This window comes from Nicotiana tabacum, unplaced genomic scaffold, assembly GCF_000715075.1.
Source record: "Nicotiana tabacum cultivar K326 unplaced genomic scaffold, ASM71507v2 Un00472, whole genome shotgun sequence".
NCBI classification, from domain to species: domain Eukaryota; kingdom Viridiplantae; phylum Streptophyta; class Magnoliopsida; order Solanales; family Solanaceae; genus Nicotiana; species Nicotiana tabacum.
Window position 1 is genome coordinate 12,501 of NW_027438709.1, and position 22,954 is coordinate 35,454.

Here is a 22,954-nt window from a genome sequence, read left to right on the forward strand (position 1 = left end):
AATTCTCCAGAGAGTGAGTTTCTGATCATAATGACCACCTAAAGTTGGATTTCCAGTTGTAGTTTTTAGTGACGTCAACTCAAGGAAGATTCGAGGGGGCCTTCCGCTGCACCATAACACTAACTTGACTTTCTGTTGCTTGCCACAATCCTTTGTATGATAAAGTAACACCAACCAATACTAGCAGGGACTAACTAACTCGAATATTTTTTTTTTTTTACTCAATTTCAGAAAAAACAAAAGAATAAATAAAAAAATAAAAAGAGGGGCAAAGTGCTACAAAGGGCGAGTTCCTTTCTTGTCTTGCCCAAAAACTTTCTTTATTCTCATTGGAGAAAGACTCTCCCGCGGCAAGGTTTTACACATAGGGCCAGCTGCTTTCTTTATCTCGCTTGCCCTTAGTCGTCCACCCCGCCTCATATTGTGCCAGAATGGTATTTCCTACCGATCCATGCCATTCTTCGTAGTATACCTGACAAAGCGGGAGGTGTAGCCGGGCAGTATCGTCACTTTGTGGAGGAGTGTTCTGTCATTTTAGCCTAGTATTGGTGTTGCCTACGGTTGAGGTTCGATATCTCTGACTTTGGTAAAATTTTTGCTAATATTGTGGTGTCACCGTCCTTGATTGAACGCATTGAGGATCATCGGCATATTGGTCTTCATTTGTTTGCCTCTGGGCATGGTGTTGAGAGATGGTACCTAAGAAGAAGTTATCAGAGATGGTTGTGTGTTGTGACTTCAGGATAGAATCGGCGTTTCCAGTATTGATGGTTCGAGAGAGATGATCCTTGGGATGTTTTATGTATCTCGGAAGTTCGAATGTGACGAGAAGGGGCTTGATCATAATGTAGGAAAATGTGAATATTTGATCATCATTTTGGGGATGTAGTATGGCCCTGGGTTTTACATATTGTTGGATCTTCGGGTAATGTTAATGGATGAAGGGATTCTTACGGTCGGCGGATGAGTGTGGACCCATGAAAATTAATTGATTTCAAGATGGATGTAACTGTGGCAATGGATTTGGAGGAGGTCGATATGAGGTTACACATGTAGACTATCTCATGTGAGAAGATTAGCGTTTGCATGACTCCTGATGAAATTCCTATAAAGAGTTATGCCTTCTATTCAATAGGATGCATGTACTGCAATGTGAGTTTGGATCGCTTGAAGAAAATGGTACGACTGTTAGGAGGTCGAGTGTGCGACTGTGGTTGATAATTCGGGATGTGTTATGATTAGTGCAATAAGAACTTATGAGAAAGTAGTTTGCTCACAGTAGCTTGAAGAAAATATCTAGTGCATAGGAAATAAATTTTGAAACCATCAAGCAAATTTTAGAAAATAAAATGATTACTTTAGATGCATTCTATAAATTTTGTTCATAAAATTGATTATTTTCCCTGTAGAACACTTGACTAAAAAGGAACAAATATAAACTCTAGTTTGCCATTAAAATCGAAGACTGTTCCAATTTGCTACTTAGATAAATAAGCGGAGGGAGAACTAAACATATTTGATTTTATCATTTGAATCTCATGTGCTTTAAAAAGATCTATATATAAGCTAAATAGATTTTATATCATATTCATCAGAAAGAAAATGAAAGCTATATACAAAAAGGAATTTATGATATCTTTGAATATATAAGGTATGAAAACATATACAAATAAGCAAACAAGAAAACTTGATATCGATCTATTACTATGCCTCAATCTCAAACAAATATTCTAAAGTCTCTTTAAAAAAAAATTAAAGAATTACCCTTGGTAGAGGTTTTGAAGGGACAATGGATGTTACTGATTGAAGAAAACTCTGGAGATTTGACATCTAATTTGATTTCTTTTTTGACAAGAATTCAAGGGAAGAAGAAAACATTTTGATTGTATTTTGTTTTTCTCACAATCACAATAACAAAAATTTACTACTCTTCTCTTTGGTTTTGTAAATTCAAAAAATCAACCATTGGCAAGTAAGTAGCACTTGTATTAACTTACTAAAAAATTGGTTTTGAAGATTCACATAATCTGAAGTAGATTTAATTGTGGAGATTAACATACATTTAAAACTATAGTTGACATGATAGTGAAAATTTGTCATCTTAAAATTTGTTTTATATTATGACAAAATTGTAAACACAAACCAGAAATTAAACGTCGATACACTCTAAAGGAAGAACAAAGGAAATTTGCCAGAAGTAACTAAAATTTTGGAAGAAAAAAAAATGAAGCTAAAGAAGAAGAAGTAGGAGAAAGCAATGAGAAAATAAAAAGTATATATGAAAATAAACTACTAGCAAAATATAACGTAAACATTAATGACAACAACAGCAACTCGTGTACTTACAAAATTTTGTTATCATTTGTTAAATGCTAGTCTTAATTAATCACTTTTTTAAATGCTAAAAGTTAATGTATATGGAGTTTTCACCACTTCTTGGGGTATTTTTGATTGTCAAATACAAGATGAGTGGAAAAGAGTACCTAGTAGAATAATTTTAGTGATAACATATGTCACGACCCCAAATTCCCTCCGTAGCAGGTCGTGATGGCACCTAGTCTCTAAGACTAGGTAAGCCTATCAATGCGGAATAATCATAAATATCTGAAAATAATAAACTACAATTCAAATGATTTCAACTCCCAAAATCCGGTAGAAATAAGTCACAAGCTTCTAAAAATTTATTCTCAATATTTCTATGTATCAAGATCTAAAGACAAATAAGGAAACAACAACAAATGATAGAAGGGGACTCCGGAGTCTGCGGACGCTGGCAGATATACCTCGAAGTCTCCGTGCGTAGGTAACTCACTGATGTCTAGACTGGTAAGATATACCTGGATCTGCACAAAAAGATGTGCAGAAGCGTAGTATGAGTACACCACAGCGGTACCCAGTAAGTGCCAAGCCTAACCTCAGTAGAGTAGTGACGAGGTCAGGTCAGGCCCTACTGGAGAATAGATAATGCCATGGAAAAATGTTTAAACAATTTAATAAGATAAAATAACTATGAAAATGAATCAAATAGTATGTCACATTTAATGACACCAAATAATTGTAAATAATATCTCGTGGAATCAAAACAGAATTTCTTTCAACTTTATGAAAATCCCAACAATTAATCGAAGGCAACTATGGCCATAAATCAATATCAACAAGGGCACTACTGAGGTACCGCCTCGTAGTCCCAAATTATAAATAATTTCACAATATCTTATTTTTTTATATCACAGAGGGAGCCTTCACGATTTATTTAAAGAAAATATTTTTCCCGAAATAGCATCCCGCGTTTTAGCCACCCTTATCACACCGCATGACTTCTAGTAATCACCCCTACTAGCCACGCGTATCAAGCCACCCTTATCTCACCGCATACGTTTCAATACCCAGACCTTATACCACCGCATGCATATTAATATCACAATATATCATAATTTGCACCTCAAGCGCCCAATATTTCAATTTTCCACAATAATTCAACAACAATATTTTTTACGCACATATATTTAAGTAATTTTTAAAAAATATAATATTATTATACATAGTTTAGAAAGATGAGTATGATTTCACGTGAACCCATATCCATCAACCTAGATACGCCTCGTAGTAAAATGCTAAGCAATAGCCATCCAACTTGCCGGAGATAAAAATAAAAAAATATTGCTTAAAATACAAATTTAAGAATATTGGAGTGATATTCATCCTGTCAAAATAAAAATAAAGTACATCGCACAACCGAAAATATTAATTGATACTAAACTTTTACACCAGACCAAACAATCTAATCTTAATAGTGAATATAATCACCGTTAAGAATATATTCTTTTCAAGAATAGCCTCAACTTATCCAAAAGAAGGAAAACCTCTCATTCATCAAACCCTGCCCAATGTCACACATTCTCGTGTAATTTAAAAACTTCTAACTAATCATTAGAAAAATTAATTTTATGTCCCTTATCCACGAAGGGAATTCTCCAATAGGGAGAGGTAGGGGTGGCAAACTTGCATGTCGGATCGGGTCGGATATGAGCGGGTCGAAAATGGATAATTCAAAAACGGATAAATTATTCGACCTGTATTTGAAACGGATAAAAAACGGGTTATCCGACGGATAATATGGAAATCCAAAACTTGAGAAACCCCTAATTTGAGGCTTTACAAATGTAAAAGTTAAACACATTAATTATCCATTGGTTATCTATTTGGTTAACCATTTTCAAAGTGGATAATATGGTTCTTATCCATATTCGACCCGTTTTTAAAGTTCATTATACAAAACACTTTTTGTTTTTTCTTTTTGAAGAATTTTGGTGCTAAATACTTTAGGCCCAATAAAAAATGACGTTTGGAATTTGAGTGCTATAAAATCAAACATTGACTCTTTATACTTTTAAAATTAAAATTTACATATTTAACAAATGTAAGGAAAAGACATCTAAGTCAATACAAGGAAAAATCATTTAAGTCACAATTTTTAAATATTTGAACACATTGCAGCAAAGGAACTATTTTATACTCTCCAAATAGGTCTAGGTAAGATTTCACATTTACGAGCAATAAACTAATTCTCATACAATAGAAAAATGATACAAATAACTCAATTTCCCATATTATCGAGTCAAAAATGTTACAATAAGAATAAGATCTCAAATGATAATACAACACCAAATAAAAAATACAACATGACCTTGGCTTCAAATGAGTTAGGAATTTGAGGTGAAGAATTTGAAATCTTGGTGGTTAAAGTTAAGCTGCTTTAACCAAGAATCAGCAGCATTATAAAGATCATTGAATTTTTCATAGGCTTGTACCTTATTTAACCAAATGTTATCTTGCATCTTGTATGGTATAAGCCCAAACGGTGGAAGAGGAATTCCACCTTTTTCTTTCTTTTCAATAGGAAGATCTTTACATATGTCATCATCAAAGTCATCTGCAATATTGCAATATAATGTACAAAAATTAGAATATATATATATATATTGATTAAGTACGAGAAACTAAAGATTTGACAAGCACATATATGTCACGAACCAAGCACATAACGTGCACGGTCAAGAACCAGATTTTACTTATATTTACGCGAATAGGAAAATTGAAAGATGTACCTTGAAATGATACTGATAATGTATGATAAGTAAGGAAGTATGTTGATTTATTTTGGGTAACTCCCTTCATTGGTACATGGTAGATTGGGTACCTAACAATAAAATTAGAGAAAATTAACTCAAATTCTCTAAATTGAATAAATAGATGAATAATGGAGAGAATTTTTTCCTTAATAATAATTTCTAGAAAACAATTATCATTAACATCAATTCGAAATTTCTATATGATATTGAATTGATAAATTTTATTGCTATGTGGAAAAAATAATTGTTTCATCAATGTATCATTGGAATTTCACTTGAAATTATTACAAAGGTCAAAATAGGAAGAAGAAAAAAAAAATACCAAGCAACAACCATCCAACTTGCAGGAGACAAGTCAATGCTCTTCAGTGGCTAAAGTCCTGGATGCTTCTCACTAAATTCATATATCTGAAATATCCAAAACAAAATCAAAAAATATTACTTTAAAATATAAAATTAAGAATACTAAGTGACTATTAAAAATATATTCTTTTCAAAAATAGTCTCATTTTATCAAAAAGTAGGAAAATCTCTTGTTCATCAAACTCTGACCTAACGTCACACATTCTCATGTTATTTTAAAATTTTCTAACTAATTATTAAAAAACTTAAGTTTACACACATTTTCCACCAAGAGAATTCTCCAACAGGGAGAGGAAATCTCAGAATGTTGAAAATACATATAGCCAAGGCGATTTTCATTAACATACATCGAAGGTGCATAGCTTCTTTGAATGTTTTGTTGATTGGTTACTACATCTCGGGACGGGACTGATCCCGAAAGAGGATCTCTTGAGCCCTCTGCAGGCTCAAAAGTGGAGTCTGTTAAGTTATTGCTGGAAGTCCTCGAGAGTTTTTCACTACCACTTACTTCACTCACTGATTCCAGCTCAAGATCAAGTCCATCAATAACATGGTCTTCTGATAAGTTTCTACAGAAAATAAAAAAGTATCAGTAATGACATATCACTATTATATATTGGTTCAACAAACCTACAGATTTGACAAGCACAAATATGTCACAAACCAAGAACGTAATGTGCACGGTTGGTAACCATATATCTCGTTTATGGACAACTATCAAAATCTAAATAGTTAAATATACATAAAATATAAAAAAATAAACGTATCGGCCACAAGAAAGAAAAAAGAATGTAGAGAATTAATACATCCATTGCAAAAGAAAATGTATCTCAGTTTTGGTTTGTTATGTTAACCATTATAAAGAGAGCAAAAAAAGCTTATTTTTTTCTTATAGTTTAGTTTCGTAACTAAGCAAAATATAATAGATAAACAAACACTTAAAAATAACTTTTTGAGTTGGCTGAGTCGATTTAACCATTTTTTCCACCATCAAACACGTGTGCGCACAAGAGAGAGAGACGCATCCATTGTGTTCCTTTCAATCTAAACATCAGCAACAAAACAAGCTTTTAGCAGTATTCCTTGTGTTGTTCTTCGTCTAGCTTCCTTTAGTGTCCATTGCCTTTCTCCCTTTCCCAAGGCAGTACATCTCTATTCCACTTTAACCAGCTAAAAATATTCTGCCAGAAGTCTCTTGAGAAAGTGCAGTCAAAGAAAACAAGCATTGGGAGGTTTCTGGGCAGGTTTTGCATAGTACACATGATGGGGTACATCTCGTTCAAAAACCAAAGTAACGGGCATGTGCTTAAGAAAAATATTTGGCTGAGAATTTTTTTGATTTTGTATCCAACTTTGTTAAAGTAACATGCCCGTTACTTTGGTTTTTGAACGAGATGTACCCCATCATGTGTACTATGCAAAACCTGCCCAGAAACCTCCCAACGCTTGTTTTCTTTGACTGCACTTTCTCAAGAGACTTCTGGCAGAATATTTTTAGCTGGTTAAAGTGGAATAGAGATGTACTGCCTTGGGAAAGGGAGAAAGGCAATGGACACTAAAGGAAGCTAGACGAAGAACAACACAAGGAATACTGCTAAAAGCTTGTTTTGTTGCTGATGTTTAGATTGAAAGGAACACAATGGATGCGTCTCTCTCTCTTGTGCGCACACGTGTTTGATGGTGGAAAAAATGGTTAAATCGACTCAGCCAACTCAAAAAGTTATTTTTAATTGTTTGTTTATCTATTATATTTTGCTTAGTTACGAAACTAAACTATAAGAAAAAAATAAGCTTTTTTTGCTCTCTTTATAATGGTTAACATAACAAACCAAAACTGAGATACATTTTCTTTTGCAATGGATGTATTAATTCTCTACATTCTTTTTTCTTTCTTGTGGCCGATACGTTTATTTTTTTATATTTTATGTATATTTAACTATTTAGATTTTGATAGTTGTCCATAAACGAGATATATGGTTACCAACCGTGCACATTACGTTCTTGGTTTGTGACATATTTGTGCTTGTCAAATCTGTAGGTTTGTTGAACCAATATATAATAGTGATATGTCATTACTGATACTTTTTTATTTTCTGTAGAAACTTATCAGAAGACCATGTTATTGATGGACTTGATCTTGAGCTGGAATCAGTGAGTGAAGTAAGTGGTAGTGAAAAACTCTCGAGGACTTCCAGCAATAACTTAACAGACTCCACTTTTGAGCCTGCAGAGGGCTCAAGAGATCCTCTTTCGGGATCAGTCCCGTCCCGAGATGTAGTAACCAATCAACAAAACATTCAAAGAAGCTATGCACCTTCGATGTATGTTAATGAAAATCGCCTTGGCTATATGTATTTTCAACATTCTGAGATTTCCTCTCCCTGTTGGAGAATTCTCTTGGTGGAAAATGTGTGTAAACTTAAGTTTTTTAATAATTAGTTAGAAAATTTTAAAATAACATGAGAATGTGTGACGTTAGGTCAGAGTTTGATGAACAAGAGATTTTCCTACTTTTTGATAAAATGAGACTATTTTTGAAAAGAATATATTTTTAATAGTCACTTAGTATTCTTAATTTTATATTTTAAAGTAATATTTTTTGATTTTGTTTTGGATATTTCAGATATATGAATTTAGTGAGAAGCATCCAGGACTTTAGCCACTGAAGAGCATTGACTTGTCTCCTGCAAGTTGGATGGTTGTTGCTTGGTATTTTTTTTTTCTTCTTCCTATTTTGACCTTTGTAATAATTTCAAGTGAAATTCCAATGATACATTGATGAAACAATTATTTTTTCCACATAGCAATAAAATTTATCAATTCAATATCATATAGAAATTTCGAATTGATGTTAATGATAATTGTTTTCTAGAAATTATTATTAAGGAAAAAATTCTCTCCATTATTCATCTATTTATTCAATTTAGAGAATTTGAGTTAATTTTCTCTAATTTTATTGTTAGGTACCCAATCTACCATGTACCAATGAAGGGAGTTACCCAAAATAAATCAACATACTTCCTTACTTATCATACATTATCAGTATCATTTCAAGGTACATCTTTCAATTTTCCTATTCGCGTAAATATAAGTAAAATCTGGTTCTTGACCGTGCACGTTATGTGCTTGGTTCGTGACATATATGTGCTTGTCAAATCTTTAGTTTCTCGTACTTAATCAATATATATATATATATATATTCTAATTTTTGTACATTATATTGCAATATTGCAGATGACTTTGATGATGACATATGTAAAGATCTTCCTATTGAAAAGAAAGAAAAAGGTGGAATTCCTCTTCCACCGTTTGGGCTTATACCATACAAGATGCAAGATAACATTTGGTTAAATAAGGTACAAGCCTATGAAAAATTCAATGATCTTTATAATGCTGCTGATTCTTGGTTAAAGCAGCTTAACTTTAACCACCAAGATTTCAAATTCTTCACCTCAAATTCCTAACTCATTTGAAGCCAAGGTCATGTTGTATTTTTTATTTGGTGTTGTATTATCATTTGAGATCTTATTCTTATTGTAACATTTTTGACTCGATAATATGGGAAATTGAGTTATTTGTATCATTTTTCTATTGTATGAGAATTAGTTTATTGCTCGTAAATGTGAAATCTTACCTAGACCTATTTGGAGAGTATAAAATAGTTCCTTTGCTGCAATGTGTTCAAATATTTAAAAATTGTGACTTAAATGATTTTTCCTTGTATTGACTTAGATGTCCTTTCCTTACACTTGTTAAATATGTAAATTTTAATTTTAAAAGTATAAAGAGTCAATGTTTGATTTTATAGCACTCAAATTCCAAACGTCATTTTTTATTGGGCCTAAAGTATTTAACACCAAAATTCTTCAAACAGAAAAAAAAAAAGTGGTTTGTATAATGAACTTTTTAAAAACGGGTCGAATATGGATAAGAACCATAATATCCACTTTAAAAATGGTTAACCAAATAGATAACTAATGGATAATTAATGTGTTTAACTTTTACATTTGTAAAGTCTCAAATTAGGGATTTCTCAAGTTTTGGATATCTATATTATCCGTCGGATAACCCGTTTTTTATCCGTTTCAATATTGGTCGAATAATTTATCCGTTTTTGACCCGCTCATATCCGACCCGATCCGACATGCAAGTTTGCCACCCCTACCTCTCCCTATTGGAGAATTCCCTTCGTGGATAAGGGACATAAAATTAATTTTTCTAATGATTAGTTAGAAGTTTTTAAATTACACGAGAATGTGTGACATTGGGCAGGGTTTGATGAATGAGAGGTTTTCCTTCTTTTGGATAAGTTGAGGCTATTCTTGAAAAGAATATATTCTTAACGGTGATTATATTCACTATTAAGATTAGATTGTTTGGTCTGGTGTAAAAGTTTAGTATCAATTAATATTTTCGGTTGTGCGATGTACTTTATTTTTATTTTGACAGGATGAATATCACTCCAATATTCTTAAATTTGTATTTTAAGCAATATTTTTTGATTTTTATCTCCGGCAAGTTGGATGGCTATTGCTTAGCTTTTTACTACGAGGCGTATCTAGGTTGATGGATATGGGTTCACGTGAAATCATACTCATCTTTCTAAACTATGTATAATAATATTATATTTTTTAAAAATTACTTAAATATATGTGCGTAAACCCATGCTCAAAGACTCATATGATGCAATTATTATTGGGTGCACCTCTACAAGTGAAATTGGTAGTTTAAATCGCACTCTGAAGGATTTTGATTTCGGCACGAAGTATAAATATATATGTGAAAATTACTAAAATTTTAAAAGAATATAATTTTGAACCTATAATTTCTAAAGTGTAGTGAGTTCATGGTTAGAGACTTTGTTAAACCCTGAATTCTAGATACACTTCTTCACCACAATGCACCCATACCATTGAAATCCCGAATCTGCCCCTGATTTTACGTGCTTGGCTAGTAACATATGTAGTATATACGATTCAAATATTTAGTTTACCGTACTTGAATCAATATGTTGTATGAGGAGACCAAGATATTGAAGGAACTGATTTGGAGCTGGAGTCATTTTATGTTACCTTCAAAATAGATTTTTTTGTACAAATCTAGATTAATCAGCCTAAACAGGTACGGAATATCGAGTAGAAAAATTGAACCAGACAATTTAGTTTGTCAACCCAAAAAAGAAAAAGAAAGAGAACAGTCATCTTGACTCAAGATGAACTGAAAGAACCCTTGAACCTTTTTGTTGGAGGCTAAGAGAGCACATGAGACCAAAAGCTATTTGGTCCCCTTCACTCAAGCTTTACTTTCTTGCTTCTTCTGCTAATACACCTAATATATAGACAAAGAGATAGCTATTACAAAATTTGCTAGAAATTCAGTGATCAAATATGGCTGCAGTTGAAGCAGATGATGCTTCAAAGCACATTTCCACGTCCTATTTCTTGAAATATGTGCAAAAGGGGTTGATTCTTTCTTCAAAAGACAGAGATTCAATTGCCCATTTGAAGATTTTCTGGAGCCATGGAGCTGATGATCTTCTCAAAGAAAAGATCAAATCTTTTCTTCATCTAATTAGATTTTATTTCAATTCCAACTTTAGTGCAGTTTTGGGCTCCTATAATAACTCAAGGGAAGTATTTTCTTGCTGTTAAAGATCAGCCTTTTGGTCTTAGTGATCTAAGAATAGAAAACACTGTGAAGAGTACAAGTAAAGGGTATCTATTATACGCAGCCTTACCTGTATTTCTGCAAGAGCCTGTTTTCACGGCTCGAACCCGTGAGTACAAGTACAATGTTGATATTGGTCCTCTTGGCAGAGTTTTTTGGAAACGGGGTTCTTGAATTTCGTCCATATGTGAAGTTTTACACCAAAAATGAATACCCTTTTGAGAGATTTTGATCAAGATTGTGGGATTGGGGGATATTTGGCTTTACCTATTTTAGAACCTCTTGGTTATAACTGTGTAAGTGTGCTTGAATTTGTTTCCATTTGTAATGGAAGTTATTACTTGAGTGACAAAATCAAGCAAGTTTCCGAGAAATTAAAGGTTTGTCCCTCAAACAGAAAAAGTTTTAGACTTTGGATACTACTATATATTGACTTGCATATATTAGTCTTGATTTAGGAATTGTTTTGATTGGTGGCTTTACTTAGAGCTCTATATTTTTTAGTATCATAACATGTATTTGGCGTTGGTTTTGACAAGGGGTTTATGTGGTCTTAACTTATAAATTGTTTTTGATTAGTAAATTTGCTTAGAGTTCTATCTGTTTGTTAGTTTGAAAAAAATTGGGTTTGGCTCTTGTGTTACTTTAAGATGAAGAAAGTTCAAAATAAGAGCGATAAGGTGTAGAAAACTGGGAAAGGAGTAGCTGAGAATTACTTGTCTATCACATGCAGAGTTGAGTTTTCGGCCAGCTCTTGGGACGTCTCTTGGTGAGTACTACATTCTTAAAGTCATAGCATCGCCGCATTCCCGAACAAAGCTCTTTGTTTTCCAAATGTCACTTCCTCATCAAGTACCCAATGTTCATAGTAGTACTTCAATACTCGTCCTATAGACAGGTACTCTCTTGGTCCTGCTAGCACGCCTTCCCGGTCCGGTTGTGCCTCGCACTTGAACTCTCAACGGTCCCCGATTTTTCGGCGTACCTCTTCTAGAATGATGACATCTTCCAACATGGAAATCTGACCAATTCTGAAGCTTCACTATTTCCTTCGAATCCGTTAGTCTATCCTATAGGAAAGACACTCAACTGATGCGTCGCACGCATCCTTGGCAAGATCTCCGCTATGATCATGCCGAATGTTTATAGTCCATGGCTCACACTCTTTGCAATATGGTTGCTCGACCTGGCAAACATGGCCTTCTCTTGACCATCCGACTCATCGGCATATCACCACATTCAGTAGCACCCTAGACTTTCTTCGACCAGCAGTATCGGGTTCTCGATCTCTGGTGGCATATGAACATCAATCTCTACTTTGACATGATCTCTGTAATGACATCCAAAATGGACTCGCCATCTTAACTTTTGCCTTGACATTGTGTCATGGCATAGTATGGCCTTAATCGGCTCTAATACCACGTGTCACGGGCTCATTTTCTTACGCTCGCCAGCGGCACCGAATTGCCCGCGAATCGCCTGCAGTTCCCCTTGCTGCAGGCCAGCCTTTATCCTTTCCCAGATTTTCCAAGCACGATCCTGTGCCAAGAGGTTGTGAGTTCGAGTCACCCCAAGAGCAAGGTGGGGAGTTCTTGGAGGGAGGGTGTCGAGGGTCTATCGGAAACAGCCTCTCTACCCACAGGGTAGGGGTAAGGTCTGCGTACAAACTACCCTTCTCAGACCCCACTAGTGAAATTATACTGAGTTGTTGTATTTTAACATATCATTGGAGGTAATTTTCTTTATTTTCTCGATTACATATCCTCCTTTTACAAAAGGGTTACTTGTAGTTATCTTTTAAATAATCTAACAATGTGAAAATTAAGGTCCGCGTACACACTACCCTCTCCAAACCCCACTTATTGGATTACCTGGTATTGTTATCGGTGTACAGAAATTAAACTGTTACGGGCAAAATACTGATGCATGCCTAAGAAGTCGGGCTTGATAAATGCTTTTGTTAGCTCTGCCTCTAACAAATAGAATAAGAAAAAGATCTACCAACATCTGAATAAACCTATGCAGGTAACTACTCGGAACCAACTTTTCATAATAAGTGAACTTAGTAAAATGAAACAAGACGAATAACACGTCTTACTACAACCAGGGGCCGAGCTAGTTTATCAGTAACGGGTTGGTCCGATCCATTAGTTTTGGTCCGAATTTTGTATTTGTCATAAAAATTCATTGAATATGTTTTAATTACTATTAATTTAGAACATACTAGTTTAAAATGATTAGAACCTCGATTCTACAAGCTTTAAATTCTGGCTGCACCTATGACTACAACGTGTTAAGATACATCGATAGTGTGAATATTACTTACACTACCAAGAATAAAGGACAACCCGGTGCACAAGGATGCAATTGCACATGACTCACATACCATTTTCATAAAGATCACATCAATACTAATTTAATATGTAAAGATCTAGATAAAAAATATCTAAAGGCAAAGCTGTAAAGATATTTAATTTACACATGCTTAAATCACTATTTGCCAGTACGTGATTAATCTATACACAGAAATAACAAAGAGTACAAAACTTTATACACATATTTACACATGCTTATTAATCACTAATTTACTATCCATATATAGTAACCACTTGAAATCTTAACTGTTTTATAATAATGATGAATGGAGATTCTATTAACACTTAACACTTCCTAACATGGCAATTAGCCAATTACACCTGTCAAAATGAGTCCAGAATACAACTAGAGATAAAATAGAAATTTATACATAAAATCTATAACAATTGGAGACATCCACAAAATACAACTGCTGCAACTAACGCCTTACAATGCTTCAATTTCTGCAGCTTCAAAGTTCAAACAACAACCTAAGAGTCTTTGGAATCACTCTGCAATGACAGAACCATTTGCATTATTAATAGCATTCAAGAAATAACAAACTGCTAACATCCAACAACCTAGCACTATATAACTCAGATGGTAGCAGGCTTGAAATATGACAGCTTGAGGGCACAAGACTTTACAAAATGAGATCAACGAGTTTGCAGATACACCTTAAAATTTGAGCTAATTAGTATAATTATATAAACTGTTGATCTAAAAATTCATGTTTGTTGTTATTATATTAACATATTAATTAACACTGTATTACAATTCGAATTCTTACAAGATATATTAACATTAACGTCAATTACGGAAGGGTCTTTTCCATCGCTGGTTAAATCTGAATAAAATAAATTAAAATAATGAGTCGTGTGATAAATATAAGCATATCCACAACACTTATATACAACAAATATAGTAACAATATTATTACCTTGTTCAAGCTGCTCGATTTTATCAATATCTTCCTCAACACTAACAAGTTATTTTAATTTTTCATTTCGAAGCCAATCTTGAAGATACACTAGAGCTTGCACCAATTTAGGAGTTAGTGAACTCCTAAATGAATCAAGAAGACGCCCTCCCATACTAAACGCACATTCGGATGCCACGCTTGTAACCGGAACCGCTAATTCATCACGAGCCATCTCCGTAAGAACAGAAAATCTAGTTGAGTTCAATTTTCACCAGAGAAGAACATCAAATTCTTTAGTGTCATCCTCAGTTTCTTCACCAAAATATTTATCTAACTCTGTTTTAGTATCCACACCTCCACTCCTACTTTTATATTTTTTTATATCTTGCATTAGTGATTCCAAAAGTCCTGTATTTTGGGTGCTTACTTGACTGTCAGAAAGCCCGGAAGTAGAAGTGTCCAATGAAGAACAATCTGAAGATGAAGCAAGCACGACACCTTTTGAGCTGGACTTTACATACTCACAAAATAATGAAGTCATGTACTTCTTCACTTCTGCTTGTATAGTTTCCCCCAGATCTTCACCAAACATCTTTACAAGTGCATAACCAACTGATTCGAGCTTGTAACGTGGATCCAAAATACATTAGATGAAAATTATCTTGTTCATTTTCCCTGGATCACCCCAATACTTATTAAACTTTTCCTTCATCTTCTTTTCCATTTCACTTAAAACTGTATCTTCATTTGCTATCAATTGCTTCAAATAAACAGCAACCGCACAAATTTCAAGAAAATAAATATTCGATGTAACATAACGTGATCCAAATATTTTCAAAGTAAGAAGATAGAAGATTTCAAGAAATTTTGTAATTCGTTTTACATTCTCCCAATCACTACTCAAAAGTTCACCTGTAGAAATTCTAACTTCAATATAAGAATGCTCAAGATAATGTCTTAGGCCAATTTCACTAGATGCATAATGTGAAAATGCACTTTCAAATTCAACAGCCCTACGCAACATCAAGTAGGTGGAATTCCACCTAGTTGGAACATCCAAGCACAAAGTTGTTTTTACAATTGAGTTGTTCATCATCAAAACATTCTTGAAACCTCTTCAACCTCATAAGAGACTGCCTAACATATCTCACTGCATGCCTAACACGTTCAATAGATAATGAAGATTCTTTTAAACTATCCTGGACCACAAGATTCATGATGTGAGCCATACATCTCACATGAAGGTGATTACCGTTCATCAAATTAGTTCCCATTTTTGTTAATTGCTTAGACAATTCTTTTACTGTCACATCATTGGAGCTTGCATTATCAACTGTGACAGTGAAGATCTTATTTATCCCCCACTCACGTAAGCACCTACCAATACCATTTGCCATATCTTTGCCTTTATGACTAACAATAGGACAAAAATTAATTATTCTTTTATGCATATTCCATTCACTATCAATCCAATGGGCAGTGATACACATATAATTGATTCTTTGTATAGAAGTCCAGGTATCAGTACATACTCTTTGTTTTGTTTCTATAAAAGACCTCTTCAACTTTTGCTTTTCTTCATTAAAAAGATCAAAACAATCCCTAGTTACAGTACTACGGGAAGGGATCCGAAAATAAGGTTGCGCCACTTTCATAAAGTCTCTAAAACCTTCTTTCTCAACAAAGCTGAAAGGAATCTCATCAACTATTACCATACGGCATAACGCCTTCCTACACTATTCTTGATCAAATTTTCAAGTAACAACAGCTACGTCACCTTGACTACCCCCCAGAACAGATTGAAAACCTAAATTTGATTATTTTTTATCAACAATAGCAGGGCATTTAGGACATTTAAACATATGAGAAAGAAGTGTCGACGTACCGTCTTTGGTCTTAAAACAATACTCAATAAAGCAATAGTCACATTTTGCTTTTGTACTCCCTTCGGAAGTAATAATTTCTGTAAAATGATCCCACACAATAGATATTTTTTTCCTTTATTGGTTATATTTGACTCCGTTATTTCATATTGGCTTATTGCATTTGAATTAGAAGCCCCACTTTCACCCATCATCTTATCACTTTATATATTTTCAGCCATGCTATGAGTCACTACAACAAGAAAAGAAAAGGAATGAAAATAACTATTTCCTTAACAGATATTTAAATAAAAACTGTTAAAATCGATCTCAAAACAGCACAAGGCAGAGAAGGCAACAGTTGGAATTTCAACAAGAAAAGAAACTTACCATCTGCTGCTCTGGGCTCTGGCTATGACGACAGGGAGAGGCGAGACGACGAGTTGGCGAGTTGGCGAGAGGGAGAGGCGAGTTAGCGAGAGGGAGATAGTGAGTCTGCTGCTCTGGCTGTTAGGTGTAATACTGAAATTAACACTTTTAGACGTTAGGGTTTCTATTTTCTAATGTCTCAAATCTGAATGCCTAATAGAGTATTGGTAAAGAAGGGTACTGGACAAGTGGATAACTGTAAAGAAACACTTTTAAGTTTTAACACTTTTGCTTGTATAATGCCATGGCCCACGATAAGAAAGGGATTTTTATTACTTATTTAATATACATATTACATATATATTCTTAACGGGTTAACGGATTATCCGTTAAGAAAATTAAATAATCCGTCCCCAAATCGATAAGCCGTTAATAAAAAAAATTCAATCCGTTCCCCATCCGTTAAACCGTTAACCCGATACCAATAAGTCATTAAGCCATTTTTGTGGTTCGGTTTTCAGTTTCGGTTCTGTTTTGAATACCCCTAGCTATTACTACTTAGAGTTTGACTGCATTCTTGGATTCAATCTTATTTCATCTTGCTATTATTCCTACTTGTTGCAATTACTTTTTCTTTTCAGTCGTTCTCTAGTTGAGGGTCAATTGTTGTCGGAATTTAGTAATTTTGGTATGGGTAGACTCGTGGTTTAGTGGGCGTTCATATTTCGTATCTTTTGCCGGATTCCGAGACGCGGGCCCCACGAGCTATATTTTGAGTTAATTTTGGATTTTTATTGAAAAATGTAGTATTTTCTTATGGAATTGATTCCTATAATTTTTAGTGATTGTATCGAATTATTTTGGCCAGATTCGAGCGAGACAGAGTTGGATAATCATGGAAAAGGCCTTCTAGTGGATTAAATTGGAGCAAATTGAGCTAAGTCTCTTGTCTAATCTTGTGAGGAGGAAATTACCCAGTAGGTAATTAAATTAATAATTGTTGCTAATTGTGGGGGCTACGTACGCACGAGATGACGAGAGTCCGTGTAGTTTACGACTCAAAAGCATGAATTACTTGTGCAAGTTGTATCCTTTACTTAATTAAAATTATTTGATATATATATATATATATATATATATATATATATATATATATATATATATTGTTAATTCTTAGATAAAAATATTAAAAGATGAAAATCTCATATGCTTAATTTTCTGTTTAAATTAATTAATTATTAAAAGAAATTATTCATCCTCCCGAATTTATCTTATAATAAATATACTCTCCTTCCGGAGATACATAAGAAAAATGTCCTCCTTTTTTGTGGAGCGGGCCGAACGCCTCAGCAGGATAGATGTATCTATGGATCGCGCCGTACGTCTCTTGGCAGTGTACACGACACTCTGGATCGGGCCAGACGACCTCAACAGAAATCGTGCCTAATAATAATAATTATATGATACTTTAATAGTTTATTGCAGCTTGTAAAGCTAATTGATAAATTGAAAATTTATTGGAATTGAAGGAATTTAATTAATATACTAAGAATTGTTGCATTTGAAAGAATTTGATTATTTCTGCTGGTTAAAGAAAATCATTGTAAATTCTATAAATTATGTTGATCTAGATATTGCTATTTTTAATTTTATTTATTATTATTAACTCTTAGTGAGTGTCAAAGTCGGCCATCTCGTCTCTACCACTTCCAGATTAGGCTTGATACTTACTGGGTACACGTTGTTTACGTACTCATGCTACACTTACTGCACTTTTTGTGCAGGATCTGAGGCAGGTACTAGTGGAGGACCTATCATCGTACATCCACGTTATCCAGAGGCGTAGTTGTGAGCTGTCTTGATGGGCCGTTCTGTAGCTACCGGTGCCTCTCCTTGTATTTTCATTCTGTCTATTTTTATTTCAGACAATATTTGGGGTTTTGTATAATCTACTAGATGCTCATACACTTGTGACACCAGGTCTTGGCACACACATTGGTAGAATTTGGAATTGTATTATTTTCTTGGATTTAAGTTAATCGGCATCTTTTCTAATTTCTTTAATATTGCTAGAAAAATAATAAAATTACTTAAAAAATTATTCTGAAAATAATTGATATATGTTTAATTTATTTGTTGGCTTGCCTAGCTGTAGTGTTGAGCGCCATCACAATCTGCATGTTAAATTGGGTCGTGACATATATGCTTGCTTCACTTTTTACATTAATTTTTATCACCTAAGTAAGGATAGTACAAATAGTTTAAAGAACTTCAATACCAGAATAAATTACTTTAAAATTCATAGTAATGATTTAAGATCAATGAAAGAAGAATTATAAGAAGAAAAATAAAAAGAACAAGAAGCCATGTTAAGCCACGGACCATGAAAATGAACGCTAGCTAGACCATAACACATAATAATAAATATTATAAACATTTGTTAGTGTTACCAAAACTAATATATTTTAACTTTTCAATATTAGTTCCTAGAATTAAATCAACTAATAAATAATTTGGAAGTTGTCTCGACGGACCTTGATGAAAACCTAACCAAGCATGTCATAATTGAGAAAATGAAAGATCCACTTCAACCTAGAAAATAAACCCTGATCTTTTTATTTTTATTTTTATCATATTTATATAATTTCAATTTCAATACTCCAATGAATTTATGATAGTATACGAAGTCATCTCTCGTCGTCTTCACCGAGCTTTTCATAGAATAGTTCCATAAAGAAAGATTAATTAATTAAGGAATTGTACATACATTTTCTCATTTTGGCTTGTCACATAATTATCAGTAAATATGTAAAAGAACATTAATAAGTACGTCTGATTTTGTGAATTCACTCTGGATGTAATCCAGCAATTATTAAGCCAATGCCAAAGCCCATTTGCTCTTCATTAGTTCTATATTTAATTAAAAAGGCGGATTGAGAATTTGAATTTTATGTTACATTAATAATCAGACCAACATACTAGAGTATGTACTAAATATTCTTATACATCCGATGATTCTTTAATACAATTATAGAGTCGAGGCAAATGCTACTAGGTTTACATTAACCTATACCTAGTAGGCTAATACTAAAATTCGCTCTATGTCTAAAATTTTGCACATTTAATTTGCTCATAAAAGGAAAAAAGTAAGAATTCCTCTAAAGGGCGCCTCATATTATTTTCTTATATACGCCGTGAAGTAAAATATTATCCACTATAGGTTTTATACACCTTTCGAATTTTGTTTAGTGCATGTGTGTCCCGCCTTGAAATCCTTCGCCCTATACCCACCCTCTCTCGAGTGTATGCTTCAGCAGGAATCATACAAAAACCTGTAGTAAAATAACCCGCTCGTAACCTAACCTACAAAATATGTCATCACTGAAATTATTCTACTAGGTACTCTTTTCCACTCTTCTTATATTTGAAAATCCAAAATACCTCAAGAAGTGGTGAAAACTCCATATACATTAACATGTAGCATTTAAAATAGTGATTAATTAAGACTAGCATTTAACAAATGATAACAAAATTTTGTAAGTACACGAGTTGCTGTTGTTGTAATTAATGTTTACGTTATATTTTGCTAGTAGTTTATTTTCATATATACTTTTTATTTTCTCATTGCTTTCTCCTACTTCTTCTTCTTTAGCTTCATTTTTTTTTCTTCCAAATTTTTAGTTACTTCTGGCAAATTTCCTTTGTTCATTCCTTTAGAGTGTATCGACGTTTAATTTCTGGTTTGTGTTTACAATTTTGTCATAATATAAAACAAATTTTAAGATGACACTTTTTGACTATCATGTCAACTATAGTTTTAAATGTATGTTAATCTCTACAATTAAATCTACTTCAGATTATGTGAATCTTCAAAACCAATTTTTTAGTAAGTTAATACAAGTGCTAACTACTTGCCAATGGTTGATTTTTAATTGACAAAACCAAAGAGAAGACTAGTAAATTTTTGTTATTGTGATTGTGAGAAAAACAAAATACAATCAAAATGCTTTCTTCTTCCCTTGAATTCTTGTCAAAAAAGAAATCAAATCAGATGTCAAATCTCCAGAGTTTTCTTCAATCAGTAACACCCATTGTCCCTTCAAAACCTCTCCCAAGGGTAATTCTTTAATTTTTTTTAAAGAGACTTCTGAATATTTATTTGAGATTGAGGCATAGTAATAGATCGATATCAAGTTTTCTTGTTTGCTTATTTGTATATGTTTTCATACCTTATATATTCAAAGATATCATAAATTCCTTTTTGTATATAGCTTTCATTTTCTTTCTGATGAATATGATATAAAATCTATTTAGCTTATATATAGATCTTTTTAAAGCACATGAGATTCAAATGATAAAATCAAATATATTTAGTTCTCCCTCCGCTTGTTTATCTAAGTAGAAAATTGGAACAGTCTTCGATTTTAATGGCAAACTAGAGTTTATTTTTGTTCCTTTTTAGTCAGGTGTTCTCAGAGGAAAAATAATCAATTTTATGAACAACATTTATAGAATGCATCTAAAGTAATCATTTTATTTTCTAAAATTTGCTTGATGGTTTCAAAATGTATTTCCTATGCACTAGATATTTTTCTAAATTTGTTAATATATAGACTCTTTTATGACTTGTCACTTTTTCCTATTTCCCTTTTTTCATTTTGTTTTCTTTCTTTTTACCATTTATCTCTCATTAGTTTGCTTTCTTTTTTAAATGTTGTAGAGTTACATGAATGATCCAATTGCAAAGGAAAAATCTGAATATTTCACACTAGGAGATTTGTGGGATTGTTATGAAGAATGGAGTTCATATGGTATTGGTGCTCCTATTGCTCTAAAAAATAATGAGAATGTTGTGCAATATTATGCTCCTTACTTATCAGCCATCCAAATCTACACCATCAAATCTCCAACAACACTTAGGTATTATACTTTGATTCTCTTTACTATTTTCATTAATTATCGTACTTCATTGATAATTTATCGTAATATTTTTTTATCGGTATTATGATCATAATATTTTTTGGCGGTATTACAATCCTTTAATCATCACACGAGTTTTAGAATATTCTCGTCATTTACTGGGGTTAAACTTCTTTTGAACTCGCGTAATGGACAAAAAACTTACTCTTCGCATGTACATTAAACCTATATATTACCCTTCCTCTCCCCCATATTAGGGCACTTGCTTCCCTTTTCTTCCTTTCTTCTGCACAACAATATTTTCTTCTTCCTTTTTCACTATTTTATATCACACCATCTCCTAATCGAATATTAATCTACACTTATTTCTATTGAATTCCTGTTTTTTATTTTCTATTTAATTAAGTTCTCTTATCAGATCTCATGATCATACTCTTTATCCAAGACATTGATCCAAAACTCGTGTGATAATAAACACAAGTATTAATTTTTATTTTCACTTTACTCCTCCATTACCACCATGCAATTATCCTTCACCCATTTGTGGAAAGACTGCAGCTAATTAGAGTTTTACTATTTAGGGTGCAGTCATATTGGTCATAATTATTCTCACTCCCTCAAAAGGTTATTAAACTAATTGAAGCAACTTGTAAAAGCTACTTGTGGACATGTGAGGCTACTATATCTAAAAGGGCCTTAGTTGCATGAAAGAAGGTCTGTTTGCCTAAGAGTGCTGGAGGACTGAGTATTCTTAACTTAAGAATATGGAATCGGGCTACTGTGAGCAAACTACTTTCTCATAAGTTCTTGCTGCACTAATCATAACACATCCCGAATTATCAACCACAGTCGCACACTCGACCTCCTAACAGTCGTATCATTTTCTTCAAGCGATCCAAACTCACATTGCAGTACATGCATCCTATTGAATAGAAGGCATAACTCTTTATAGGAATTTCATCCGGAGTCATGCAAACCCTAATCTTCTCACGTGAGATAGTCTACATGTGTAACCTCATATCGACCTCCTCCAAATCCATTGCCATAGTTACATCCATCTTGAAATCAATTAATCTTCATGGGTCCACACTCATCCGCCGACCGTAAGAATCCCTTCATCCATTAACATTACCCGAAGATCCAACAATATGTAAAACCCAGGGCCATACTACATCCCCAAAATGATGATCAAATATTCACATTTTCCTACATTATGATCAAGCCCCTTCTCGTCACATTCGAACTTCCTAGGTACATAAAACATCCCAAGGATCATCTCTCTCGAACCATCAACACTGAAAACGCCGATTCTATCCTGAAGTCACAACACACAACCATCTCTGATAACTTCTTCTTAGGTACCA

General features: G+C 33.4%; 2 long non-coding RNA genes across 2 annotated transcripts; one reads left to right on the top strand and one right to left on the bottom strand.

Moving 5' to 3' along the window:
* Nucleotides 1-4,572: 4,572 nt before the first annotated feature.
* Nucleotides 4,573-6,724, bottom strand: LOC142179264 (uncharacterized). The gene is made up of 5 exons (XR_012707321.1): nt 6,472-6,724; nt 5,843-6,064; nt 5,455-5,540; nt 5,109-5,200; nt 4,573-4,933 (listed from the first exon to the last, which is right to left on the bottom strand). It is a non-coding gene; the product is annotated as an uncharacterized LOC142179264 (long non-coding RNA).
* Nucleotides 6,725-7,023: 299 nt separating this feature from the next.
* Nucleotides 7,024-9,090, top strand: LOC142179265 (uncharacterized). Its single transcript, XR_012707322.1, has 5 exons — nt 7,024-7,187; nt 7,595-7,816; nt 8,119-8,204; nt 8,459-8,550; nt 8,730-9,090. It is a non-coding gene; the product is annotated as an uncharacterized LOC142179265 (long non-coding RNA).
* The last annotated feature ends 13,864 nt before the right edge of the window (nt 9,091-22,954 follow it).